We start from the raw sequence: 12,750 nt of genomic DNA, 5'->3' as shown, positions 1-12,750 counted from the left end.
TTTTCCCACTATCCTCACTTGACTCTCCTTTGCCTCTCTCTCCCCTTCTCTCTCCAACTCCCAGCCAATCAAAACGGGAGATGTCCGACTGACAGAGAGTAACCTACTGCTGGTGTGAGCATACTGCAAAATGATAAATTATCTCATCTCCTCCACTTTACAAGTGTAAGCAAACTTGCATCTCTTAACGGGACTGTGTAAGAAACTAAACACTAAAACATTTACTTTAGTTACACAGCATCTGCAACTGGGCTACAAGTGCATGCCCATGCTATTCGTGCTGGCTTGTGGGACAGTATTGCAGTGTTAGTCGAGGAGTGATGTGTGGTTAGAAGTGACCTGCCTATTTCCTGGCTGTGTCAGGGAGCTCTGGGGTGGTTCTCCATACTTTCCTGTGTTTTCTTGTTGGGTGACTTTACAGTATCTTAGATGTCTTATTGTGTTTTGAAGAATAGCTCGATTTTCTTCAGGGTGCTGAGAAAGGCTCTAATTATAATATGTCAATGCAGTGGGTTTCTTTGGTTTAATTAGGTTAGGTTTAATCTTTACCCAAAGACTGATCATTATATTAGAGGTTTTGTGTATTACCTCAAAGTATAATCAATAACCACTCAATGATCTTCCTCACTCAGAGTGCTGGAACGGACTCCAGTAGATCCCAGTGTCATCATCGTTTTGATCAGCTCTCCTGGAGGTTACGTGTTATGCCGTGGATTGATTGACATCTTACCGGTGGTGATACTCCTGGCATAGGGTGCTAGAAAAGACTCAAGTGAGCACTTTGTCTTTATTTGTCCTTTTGAAGTTCCTTTTGCGTTCATTTGAATTGAACTGCTTGTGTGTATGAAATGTGCTCTATAAATAAACTTGCCTTGCCTGGCCTTGTCCAGTTCTCTGCAGTGGCTGTTCATCTGTGCACTACTAAGGTTGTAACCACAGCAGCGTTTCCTGTGGCAGTGGGACGTTCTGTCTTTCTCACTTCTCACCTCTCTTTTTAATTTTAGCTGTTTCCTTGGCTTTGCCTGAGCCATAGATAAGCGGATGGGTAGAGAAAACTTCTTTACTTGAAATACTATCAAATGAAAGTTCAGATCACTGGTCATCATCTCCTGCAGCTGAAGCCGCAGTCATGGGCGTCTGTCCTCATTCCCTTCTCTTGGTTCTGCTGGTCGTCCTGTTCCTGCAGTCCTGTGCAGTGGGTCAGTAAGTTAATGCTCATTCTGAAGTTTATGTCCATCAATAACTTTAGCAATTGTCATTATCCCTCGTTATAGTCAGTTAGTCAGTTCAGTCGCTGTTTCAATATGACTCGAGTGTGAATAAGAGGGCACATGCTTTATTTCCTTAGGCCTAGTGCAGTGCATGGCTTTTAAAGTCTTAGCAGATTATGAAAGACTAAGCATCTCACACCATCTGACTGGTTTCTGCAGATTTTGTGTGGTGACTGAAACATTGGGGATCGTACAGTAAATGATTAGGAATCTGAAACTACTCAACTTTTCAGCTGCTGCTGAACCAAACGGAACTCACCGAAGCTCTCGCGTTCTCCCATTACTAGGAGACGCAAATCAATAAAGCTGGAGCTGCTGCTGCTGTTTTCTCTGCTGTTTGTACTGAAACAGTAAAGAAGCAGCAGGAAGCAGCTTCGCTCCACACCTGAGAGACTTTTCACCATTTTTCTTTGTTTACTTGCTCTATTTTCTCCTTTCTCACTCTTAGTTTTCATTGGCTGTTACGGGAATCTTTTCAGATCGAGTGGTTGATCAGTTTACACTAGATTACACTCAAAACCAGGTCGAAAAAATCTATTCAATCACCATTTAAGGTGGAATGGAAAAAATTTTAGCAAGAAGTCGAGGCACTTGAATATAGCCTAACTGCTGCATCATTTAAGGTGGAATGGGAAAATTCAAACAAGAAGCTAGCGATTAGGAAATTGGAGTGTATTTGTTTTGCTATTGAGTTCAAATATCAATAATTATTCTCCAGAATTGTGTTTTGTTCAATTCACAAGAAGAGTAAAGTTTCTGTATCATCGTTACACTAAGAATTTAATCTACAGACCATTTCACGATAACACCTGTTCATTTTAATACATCCTTTCATGTTAAGCCTAACTGAGCTTCAATATAGATCATTATTATAATTAGTATTTTTTATGTATTCTTTTTTATAGATATATCAATAGGATGCTGTTTCAATTTCTTTGACAAGCCAATCCCTGTGAGTTTCATTACGAAATACGAAGACAAGAGAACCGGCTGTTTAAAACCAGGTGTCGTGTACGTTTAACCACCTCACTGCTTTATTAATATTGCATTTCTTTTTTACTACTGCTATCACACTGGTTATCACTTAGGCGTGTCACACCCTTGAATGGTACATCACTTTAACTGAACTGTAATTTTATTTGTATAAGGCAAATCTAAACAGGACTATCCGTCAGGTCTACTAGCCTAACATTTGTTTCTATAAGTCACAGTTAATCACTGATCCTGACGTTTTCTTCACTGCAGTTTTACCACCAAGAACAGACGTGAGATGTGTGTAGACCCTGCCCTTAAATGGGTGAAGCGGGCCATGAAAAACATTGATTCCCGACTTTTGAAAACAACCCCAAAATCTAATGGACATAAAACCAGAACCTTGACTGAACCCAAAGTCTTAAGACCGGACCCAACAACAGTTCCCCATGGACCTGAAACTGAAGCCCAAACCCAACCTGTACAAAAGACCTCGAGACTGGACCCAACAACGGTTACACATGGACGTGAAACTGAAGCCCAAACCCAACCTGTACAAAAGACCTCGAGACTGGACCCAACAACGGTTACACATGGACGTGAAACTGAAGCCCAAACCCAACCTGTACAAAAGACCTCGAGACTGGACCCAACAACGGTTACACATGGACGTGAAACTGAAGCCCAAACCCAACCTGTACAAAAGACCTCGAGACTGGACCCAACTGAGCCAATCTGGTTCTGCCAAATTTGAATGTATAATCAGCTTCTTTCATGTTTTTACACTTCTCTGCTTGGCTGCTGTTAGATGATATGTGAAATATCATGTATTACTTTTGGTGCTATAAGCAAAATAAATATTTTTATATTGTTTTTAATTAATACTCGATCACAGTATTCCTCTTAATCTTCTGTTCAATTCTTTTCTGTAAATGTATTTTCTTTGTTCATTTTAGTAGCTCAAAACAAAAATGCATTCTTTCATGTAGAACATTTATTTAAATCATGAATTTTTAGCTTTTTTCAAATTTCGTTTTTCATTTGCCATTTTTAAAGTTTGGAGTGATTGCTTTTTCAATTAACTTAAGAGTGACTACAGATTACCAAGCTTCCTCACTGATATTATCACCTCTGCGCATGTGTTTTTGAAACATATCGCTGTTGTAACAAAACCTTGTATGTCCAAAATGGTAACTTTACAGGAGAAGGAAAAAACATACTTTACTTTTAATGTAAGTCAATGGAACCAGAATTTTTCCCAAGTCATTTTGGGCTGGTTCTTTTAGTCAGTTTTTCATGAAATTTACACACAATGTAAAGGACAATATGTATTTCTGAATAATGTAAAAAAGTGAAAAATGACAAAAATGGAGATACAAGGTTTCCTGTATAAACTGTATTGCCTAATATCATAATATTCATCTTAATCAAGACTATTTCATCATAAATGATGCATCATAGCTTTTCACATGCTGGTGGGGCCCCATGTCATGCAGTACGTGCCCTTTTTATTTTGTCGCCCCTCTGCCATTGAGTCCATCACTGAATCTAAAAGTGTCTACAAAAACTATTCTGAAATAAAACCACAAGCCTAATATTCTCTAGAACAAAATATGGCTAACATCCTACTTCTTGGACGTTCCGATCCCTGAAGTAAACACTGTTGCTTTAGTGTTGATTTAACATGGCTTTAATTACTATTTGCTATCTGGCCATCGCTCAAAAGACTCATCTCACGTTTATTATTCTGTTTTACATTATTCCTCTTAGTTATTGTTCGCTCGCTTCACTACATCAGCAAAACTTAGATGTAGAACTGGTCAAACTGTAGAACTTTAAGTGGCAATAAAAAGCTACTGTTGTTGATTCTCAGTGGTGTAGGTGGGGAGACGAAAGCTCTGTAGACACTATCTGGATTAAACATGAACAACTTTATTTCAAATGAATAAGATAGTGCTATGAATAAGATAGAGGAAAAGAGAGCTTAACAGTCCGTAAAGATAACCGATATGCAAATATAAAGGAAAACATGAATATAACAACATAACAAATACAAAATGAGTGTAAAGACACCTCACTTATTTCCAGTTTTCTGCTGTAGAATCAGGCATTATGTAAAATCAGGTGGAACTCCTGATTTAAATATCCATAGAAAAACACAGCACATTTCAGCTCTGCACATAAAAATAAAACACTTATGATAATGGCTATTAATTGGCTGAATAAAACAGTGTGAACCCCTGTGTGAGAGGGCTTGTGCTTAGTTTCACTGCTGGCAGCAGGCTCCCCTTTTCCGGCTTCCCAAAATGAAAATCTCTGTACAACTTATGAGACATATTTGTTGTTTGAAATGGTGTCACGATTGGCTCCTCCCAGTCCTGTCCATGTGTTGTGTTTTAGTTTAGCTGGGTGTTCTTTGTTTTGTTTTTTAGTCCAGCCCCCTTGTTTCGTGACATCACCCCTGATTGTTTCCACCTGTGTTCCAGCTTGTTCCTCATTTACCCTATTATTATTTAAGCCCTGCATTTGCCTCTAGTTGTCGCTGGTCTTTGTTGTTTGTTCTGTTTGTATGTTTGATTCTAGTTTCTGTCATGTCGCCCCCCAACCCCGATCACTCCGTGTTGGCTCTATGACCCTGGACCGTTTAGTCTCTGACCCAAGATTTGCCCTTAATAAACGTTGCTTATCTCCACATATGCGTCCGCCTCCTCACTCCCCATTACAAATGGTGATTTTTTTGAGTGTATGTGGTTTAAATGTAATCCTGCTGATAATCACCCGGTTCTCACAGTGTACCTGTAATCTGATTACTGTACTTTTTACTGTAAATACAACAGAATACAGTCATCCTGATCATGTAGCACCATGTATTCCATTGCTACCCAACCCTGTTCAGAGAGTAGAGAAAAACCTTCAATCGGAAAGGAAAATGTAAAGGTAAATACCCTGATAATGATATGAGATGTTCATAACTCAACATAGCAGCACAGCCTATGCTACAGTTGTGCCTTATTTACACGCTAAACAGCAATCGTTGCAAAAACACAGGTGATCCTAACACATTGTGTAGCTGTTAGCTTTGAAATCTGCGCCTTTCAAATGTAAACGAGTGAGAGCTTGACAGTGCAGCTGGTTACTGATAAATAACTCTTTTAAAAAATATTCTACATTTGCTGTAGTTAGAAGGTATTCCGCCCTTGTTAGAGCAGGCTGACCAGTTCAGAGGAGAGCTAACAAAAAATTAGCACTGCTGAACAAGAGCAGAACTTACCAGCATTTGGTCCTTGCTCCTCTGAAGGCTGAGATGTTGTCATTCTTCATCAAGGCACTTAATGTGATACAACTTAATTTTATGTACAAGTTAAACAAAAATGTGACTTTATTTATAGATTTTCTATTGTACTTAAAATTAATGGTTTTATTGGTGTGTATAACAGATCCGATTTGCGAATGGCAAAATGGGCTGTATTGATAAAAAAGTAAATGTAGAACCAAACGATGAATGTAAGTTAAAATGTGTTCATGGCTGACAAGAAAAACTACATTTAAGCTACGTTCACACAGAAATTCTGTTCACACCAAATCTGATTTTCTTTGTTTGGCTGTTCACAGTATCTTTTAAATGTGATCTGTATGCGACATCATTCTGAACAGATCAGCTCCTAAACCGACCCGCATGTGCAAAAGAACAGAGCTTCACGAGGCGGCTCGTCCAGAGGTAAACAGTCATGATGTCCAGATGATGTCAAATGCTTGTCACTCCTGGAGTTTCAGTTTGGTCTTAGCCAGCATCACAGGAGCTTAATAGCTGGTTGACAGCTGGGCTCACCACCCAAAATGTGTTCGAGTTCGCCATAAAAAGTGCACATTATTCAGCCATGGCCACTTCTTTGGTTCGTGTTCTCAGATTACATTATGCAAAAAAGATGTCACGTCCTGCTATACTGATTCTGGAAGTGTTTTTTTTTTTCAGTATTTTGTTGTAATACTGTAATTATTCTGAGAAATACTGCCTTACAAAAAAGTATACTTAAATTTATTTTATAAATTAAACTTAAGTAAAGTTCAAGTATTTTTCTTAAGAATACTTTATGTAGTAAGTATACTAATACCAATATACTAGTGATACACACTTACTGGACACTTTATTAGGTACAGTAATGCTAGTAAAATGTTGGACCCCCATTTGCCTTCAGAACTGCCTTAATTCTTCATGGCACACTTTCAACAAGGTGTTGGAAACGTTCCTCAGAGATTCTGGTTGGTTATTTGAGTTACTGTCGCCTTTCTATCATCTGGAACCAGTCTGCCCATTCTCCTCTGACCTCTCACATCAACAAGGCATTTTCATCCACACAACTGACCGCTCACTGGATATTTCCTCTTTTTCTGACCGTTCTCTGTAAACCCTAGAGATGGTTGTGCGTGAAAATCCCAGTAGATCAGCAGTTTCTGAAATACTCAGACCAGCCCGTCTGGCACCAACAACCACGCCACGTTCAAAGCCCCTTAAATCCCCTTTCTTCCCCGTTCTGATGCTCGGTCTGCACTTCAGCAAGTTGTCTCGATCACCTCTACATGCCTAAATGCGTTGAGTTGCGGCCCTGTGATTGGCTGATTAGCTATTTGTGTTAACAAGCAACTGAAATAATAAAGTGGCCTGTGAATGTACTTGTAAGTGTACTATTTCAGTACTAGTTGGGACTAAATTGGCCCACTTTTTAATCATAAAAGTATGTGTGATTGACATATACCACAAGTAAAATTATATATAAAACCATTGCCCTGACTGCACGTCTTTGGACTGTGGGAGGAAACCCACACAGACATGGGGAGAACATGCAAATTCCACACAGAAAGGATGCTGGTCGCCCAGCTGGGAATCAAGCCCAGACCTTTCTTGCTGTGGGGTAACAGTGCTACCCACTCACTCAAAAGATTAAGTAAAAGTATAGGCTGAATATACTTAAACTTTTCTGTATACTTGTAAGTATAAGCCAAGTATACATAAGTATAATTTTGTTTACAAAAAAAGCTATACTTAAAATTCAGTTTATTAAGTGAACTTAAGTAAAGTTTAAGTATACTTCTTGAATATACTTTATGTAGTAAGTATACTTGAATGTTACATATCAATGTTCTTGTAGTGTACTTATACTTTCTCTTTTTTTTTTACTCAATCAGTAAAAAAGTATATTTTTAAGTATTCTTTAGGTGTAAGAGTTGTAAACTTTGAGGACACAAGTTTTATTTACTACTTCAACTATACTGTGAAATACAGCATATCGCTGTTGTCAGAACAAAACCTTGTATCTTCAAAATGGTAACTTTAAAGGAGAAGGACAAAATATATTTACATTTACATTTACATTTATGGCATTTAGCAGACGCTCTTATCCAGATCGACTTACAAAAGTGCTTGTCATTACTTCAGAATATCTCATATTAATAAAGGTCGACATCATTTTAAAGAGCTTTGCTCTAAATTGCTACCTGAAGTTATCTGTGCATTGAGACCTAAAACAAATAGAACAAGTAGAAAAATACCTACAACTCAACACGGAGTCTACACAACACTAAACCTGCTGAAAAAAAAGTTTGTAATAAAATACAGTGAACAATAAAAGAGGTGAAGATCTTTAATAGACGGTGTTAGTGATTAGATAAGTGTAGTGTAAAGAGACGGGTCTTCAGACGTCGTTTAAAGACAGCAAGTGATTCTGCTGTTCGGACACTTAGGGGAAGTTCATTCCACCACCTTGGTGCCAGGACAGAGAACAGTCTGGAGGCATGTTTTCCTTGTGATCTGCAAGATGGTGGGTCAAGTCGAGCCGTACTTGAAGCACGAAGGTCTCTGGGTACGGATCTAGCTTTCACCATTGATCTCAAATAAATATACTTTACTTTTAATGCAAGTCAATGGAACCAGATATTTATACAAGTAATTTTGGGCCTTTACTTTTGGACCATTCTTCATAAAATTTAAAGATGATGTATTGAGTAACAAAAAAGCAACAAAAATGGACATACAAGGCTTTGTTGACAGCACCGATAAGTGAGCTTATAGGTACTAGTTATATACTTCTAGCCTACTTTTTATTTCATGAAAGTATATTTCATGTTATAGATTTAGAATTTCTATTATATAAGTATAATTACAAGTACAGGCCACAAGTATATGAATCAGCACAAACAAGTATGTGAGTATACAAGTATAAGTACAAGTACAGGCCAAATATACTTAAACTTTTCTGCGTACTTGTAAGTATAAACCAAGTATACTTACATATATTTTTGTATAATATATCTGTAATAAATACATAAAAAGTAAAATTAGAGTACATGCCCTCATATTTGGTTTAATTGATGTATACTAATGGCACACTTTAATAAACTTATTTTTTAAGTGCAGTAATGCTAGGCTACCCCAGCCACCAGAGGGAGGCACAGAGCTGATCCTCTGTAATGTAGGGTCAGCAGTGGTACCTGATCCTGCCTCTACTAAAGAGAAGCTGCCCTACAGTTTCGTGCTCAGTCTTGACATTTTCCTTTTAGAGTGTGTTTACCAGACTGGCAGGTAATTTGGTGAAAGCCTCTGAGTTTACTCTCTGGTCTCCTGGTCTCTTGACGTTCTGATACTCTCCAGACTTAATCATTTTACATTTATAGCATTTGGCTGACACTCTTATCTAGAGCAACTTATAATGTGATCATTTAACAAAAGTAGTGTTAGGAGTCTTGCCCAAGGACTCTTATTGGTATAGTGTAGGGTGCTTAGCCTGGTGGGAGATTGAACCCCAGTCTACAGCATAGAATGCAGAGGTGTTACCCACTACACTATCCAACCACTAATCCCTTTGGGATTTGCTTATCAGGGTTTCTGTGGCCTCTCAAGCTTCTCATAGTTATACTTTCTGTGTAAAAAACATTAGTTATCCTTTTAGCTCTCTAGTGAGCCGGTCAGGGTTCCCTGTATATTATATTGATATATGATTCTCTTATCATTTAAACCTCAAGTTTTTTTTATTTTCATCTTTTATTCACTGTTATTTTAATTTTTCTTTTAATTTAAAATGATTAAATGTGGCTATTATTTTCTTTGTCATGTCAATCCCTGTTTTTGTAAATGCTCGGCTACATTGAAAATGAGGGTTGCCCTCGATGTACTTCTGAGTAAAAATAAAGGTTGATTGATTGATTGATTGATTGATATTCTTTAGTTTTCTAGTTTTCAGTATAACTAAAAGTAGTGGTGTCAGCTGGGCATGTAAAGATCTGAAACTCAGCTCAGTTCATTGGAACATCGTTCCCCTAGATTTTTTTTTAATTGTTGTTATTTTTTAATTAAATGTGAGGATTTTTAAAGAGTGTCTATAACTATATATCTATATGTGATTCATATAATCAATCACATAAAACAAATGAAAACAAACCAGGGAACCACTGTAACAAAAGGGTAAAAAGAAGTAGATGTTTCCTCAATGTCATTATTAAAGTCTGCTTCAAATTTCCCTCTCTCCACATCAGTATCTTCTACACAGCTCTTCCCTAATGTCCTGCTGACAGAGGAACATTTTATCTACAGTTTTATATACTTTTTTCAAGCTAAATACTTATTCAATAAAACTGTTCTTGCAAAAAACAAACAAGAAACAATATTTTAAGTATAGAATATTATGGCAAAACAAAGCATTAAGTCTTTGTAATTCTGTTTCCTGATAAATGTTTCCATTGTCTGTGTTTACATGCAAAGATTGTAGCTTGATTGAACACATTCGGATTACAGATTAAGACTGAGGTGTTTATTCTCACTCTACTGAGCAATCTGATAGAAAATCTTCATTTACCTGCTCACTACAAGTAATCAGAACCAAAACGATGCACATGCGTGGAGAACCACTTAGTGTAGAAGTTACCTTGACAACCAGCAACACTTCCTGTGAGTCCAGTCAGAGTGAGATGAGCAGCAGTGTGCAGTGATTGTGTTTTTAACTGCTTTAAAATGATGTCAGACTCAGGAAAACGTCCTTCACATGTCCTTATTAAAGAAGGCCGAGAGGAAGACGTCGTGTTCTGAGACACATAAGCTGGACGTCCGTCCCACCGCCGTCTTTTAAAGATCAGATATAAATTTTCACTGTGACGAACATGCAGAACAGACTTAAACTTTCCGATAGGGAATGTAATTGGATACAGGCGTTTATATGGCTATCATATGTACAGGATAACCCACCTTGTCCAATCAGATAGAAACTGTATTCAGATTATTAGGCCACATGTTAATGTAGCTATTGTGAGAGGTCTGATGTGACATCTTATCTTTCTGTGCCCTTGTCTTTCTCTGTTTCAGTCTTTGTTTTCTTGTTCCATGTGCTCCTGTCGTTCTGGTCTTTGTCTCCTCCACTTTCCTACCTTTGTGTCTGTAGCCGCACCCCCTAATTTTTCCCAGGTGTTTCTGGTTTGTGTATTTATACCTCTTGTTGGGTCCTTTTGGTTTGTCGGTGCTTTGTGTTCTGAGGCCCTGGTTTCATTATCTTCGTTAGTTTTCTAGTCCTCTTCGTGTTCTTTTGTCTTCAGTCTTATTATTTTGTTACTTTGTGGATTCTTTCATCATGGCTTTTAGTAAAGACAAGGACTTTTGCTTGCATGCTGCCTCTTTTCTTCCCATTACATTACATCTGCAGCCTGCACTGTATTATAGATATAATACATTCCCAATTATGTAATAAGGTATTACAATTAATTAACTTGAATCTCTCCTCTTCTTTACTTCTTAAAGACTCCGCCTCTCTGAGATGTTCTTTTATCATCATGTCATGTTACTGACCTGTTGCCAGTGAGACACCAGGTGTTGTTTTTAGCATTACACAAATTTACCAGCCTTTTGTTCCCCTGTCCCAACGTTTTGGGAACATGTTGTTGGCATCAAGTTCTAAATGGGCAATTTTTTTTTCCAAAAAACTACATTTCTTAGTTTCAACATTTAATATGTTGTCTTTGCACTATTTACAATGAAATATAGGGTTTAAATGATTTGCACATCATTGCATTTTGTTTTTATTTACATTTTGCACAGTGTCCCGACTTTTGTGGAAATGGGGTTGTGCAGAACTACAATATCAGAAATAAAGCTGAAGTTTTCATCATTATTTATTGTGTCATTTGCTTATTGTTGGTCTTGTACAGTTCTCTGTAATGGCTGATGCTCTTTATCTGTGCGCAATCAGACTCTTTTGGTGATAAAACCACAGTGACATTTCCGGTAGAAGCTGAGCTTTTTCCCCTGTGTCTTTTTCTTTGCATTAACCACAAAAACCTGAAGTCTTGTGTTTGTGTGTGTGTGTGTGTGTTTTACATGTGTCAGATGTTACATCTGCTTACATGTTATGGGAATGAACATCTTTATTGTAGGGAAATAATTTATCCATTGAATGACATCTTGGCTTATTCACTAACTAACATAAATGAGTTAAAACTGGGCACACACTTTATTTCCTCACTCAGGCTGTAGTGTTTGTGTGTGTGGATGAACTGATAGATTGTAGCACTGCAGCTTCATTCACAGTGTTAATAAGAAGAATGAAGTTAGAGACGATCAGACCTGCTGTAGCACCATTACACTCACTAACACTGTCATCTACAGTTCACTACAGCACCTCCTCACTCTTTACTACAGCACCTCCTCACTCTTTACTACAGCACCACCTCACTCTTTACTACAGCACCTCCTCATTCTTTACTACAGCACCTCCTCACTCTTTACTACATCACCACCTCACTCTTCACTACAGCACCTCCTCACTCTTTACTACAGCACCTCTTCACTCTTTACTACAGCACCGCCTCACTCTTTACTACAGCACCGCCTCACTCTTTACTACAGCACCGCCTCACTCTTTACTACAGCACCTCCTCACTCTTTACTACAGCACCTCCTCACTCTTTACTACAGCACCGCCTCACTCTTTACTACAGCACCTCCTCACTCTTTACTACAGCACCTCCTCACTCTTTACTACAGCACCGCCTCACTCTTTACTACAGCACCTCCTCACTCTTTACTACAGCACCTCCTCACTCTTTACTACAGCACCTCCTCACTCTTTACTACAGCACCTCCTCACTCTTTACTACAGCACCGCCTCACTCTTTACTACAGCACCTCCTCACTCTTTACTACAGCACCTCCTCACTCTTTACTACAGCACCTCTTCACTCTTTACTACAGCACCTCCTCACTCTTTACTACAGCACCTCTTCACTCTTTACTACAGCACCGCCTCACTCTTTACTACAGCACCTCTTCACTCTTTACTACAGCACCTTTTTACTCTTTACTACAGCACCTCCTCACTCTTTACTACATCACATTTTCACTCTTTACTACAGCACCTCTTCACTCTTCACTACAGCACCTCTTCACTCTTTACTACAGCACCTCTTCACTCTTTACTACATCACCTCCTCACTCTTCACTACAGCACCTCTTCACTCTACTACAGCACCT

This window comes from Pygocentrus nattereri, chromosome 2, assembly GCF_015220715.1.
Source record: "Pygocentrus nattereri isolate fPygNat1 chromosome 2, fPygNat1.pri, whole genome shotgun sequence".
In the NCBI taxonomy this organism is placed as follows: Eukaryota; Metazoa; Chordata; class Actinopteri; order Characiformes; family Serrasalmidae; genus Pygocentrus; species Pygocentrus nattereri.
The sequence above is the reverse complement of the archived record's forward strand: the minus strand, read 5'-3'. Positions refer to the sequence as shown.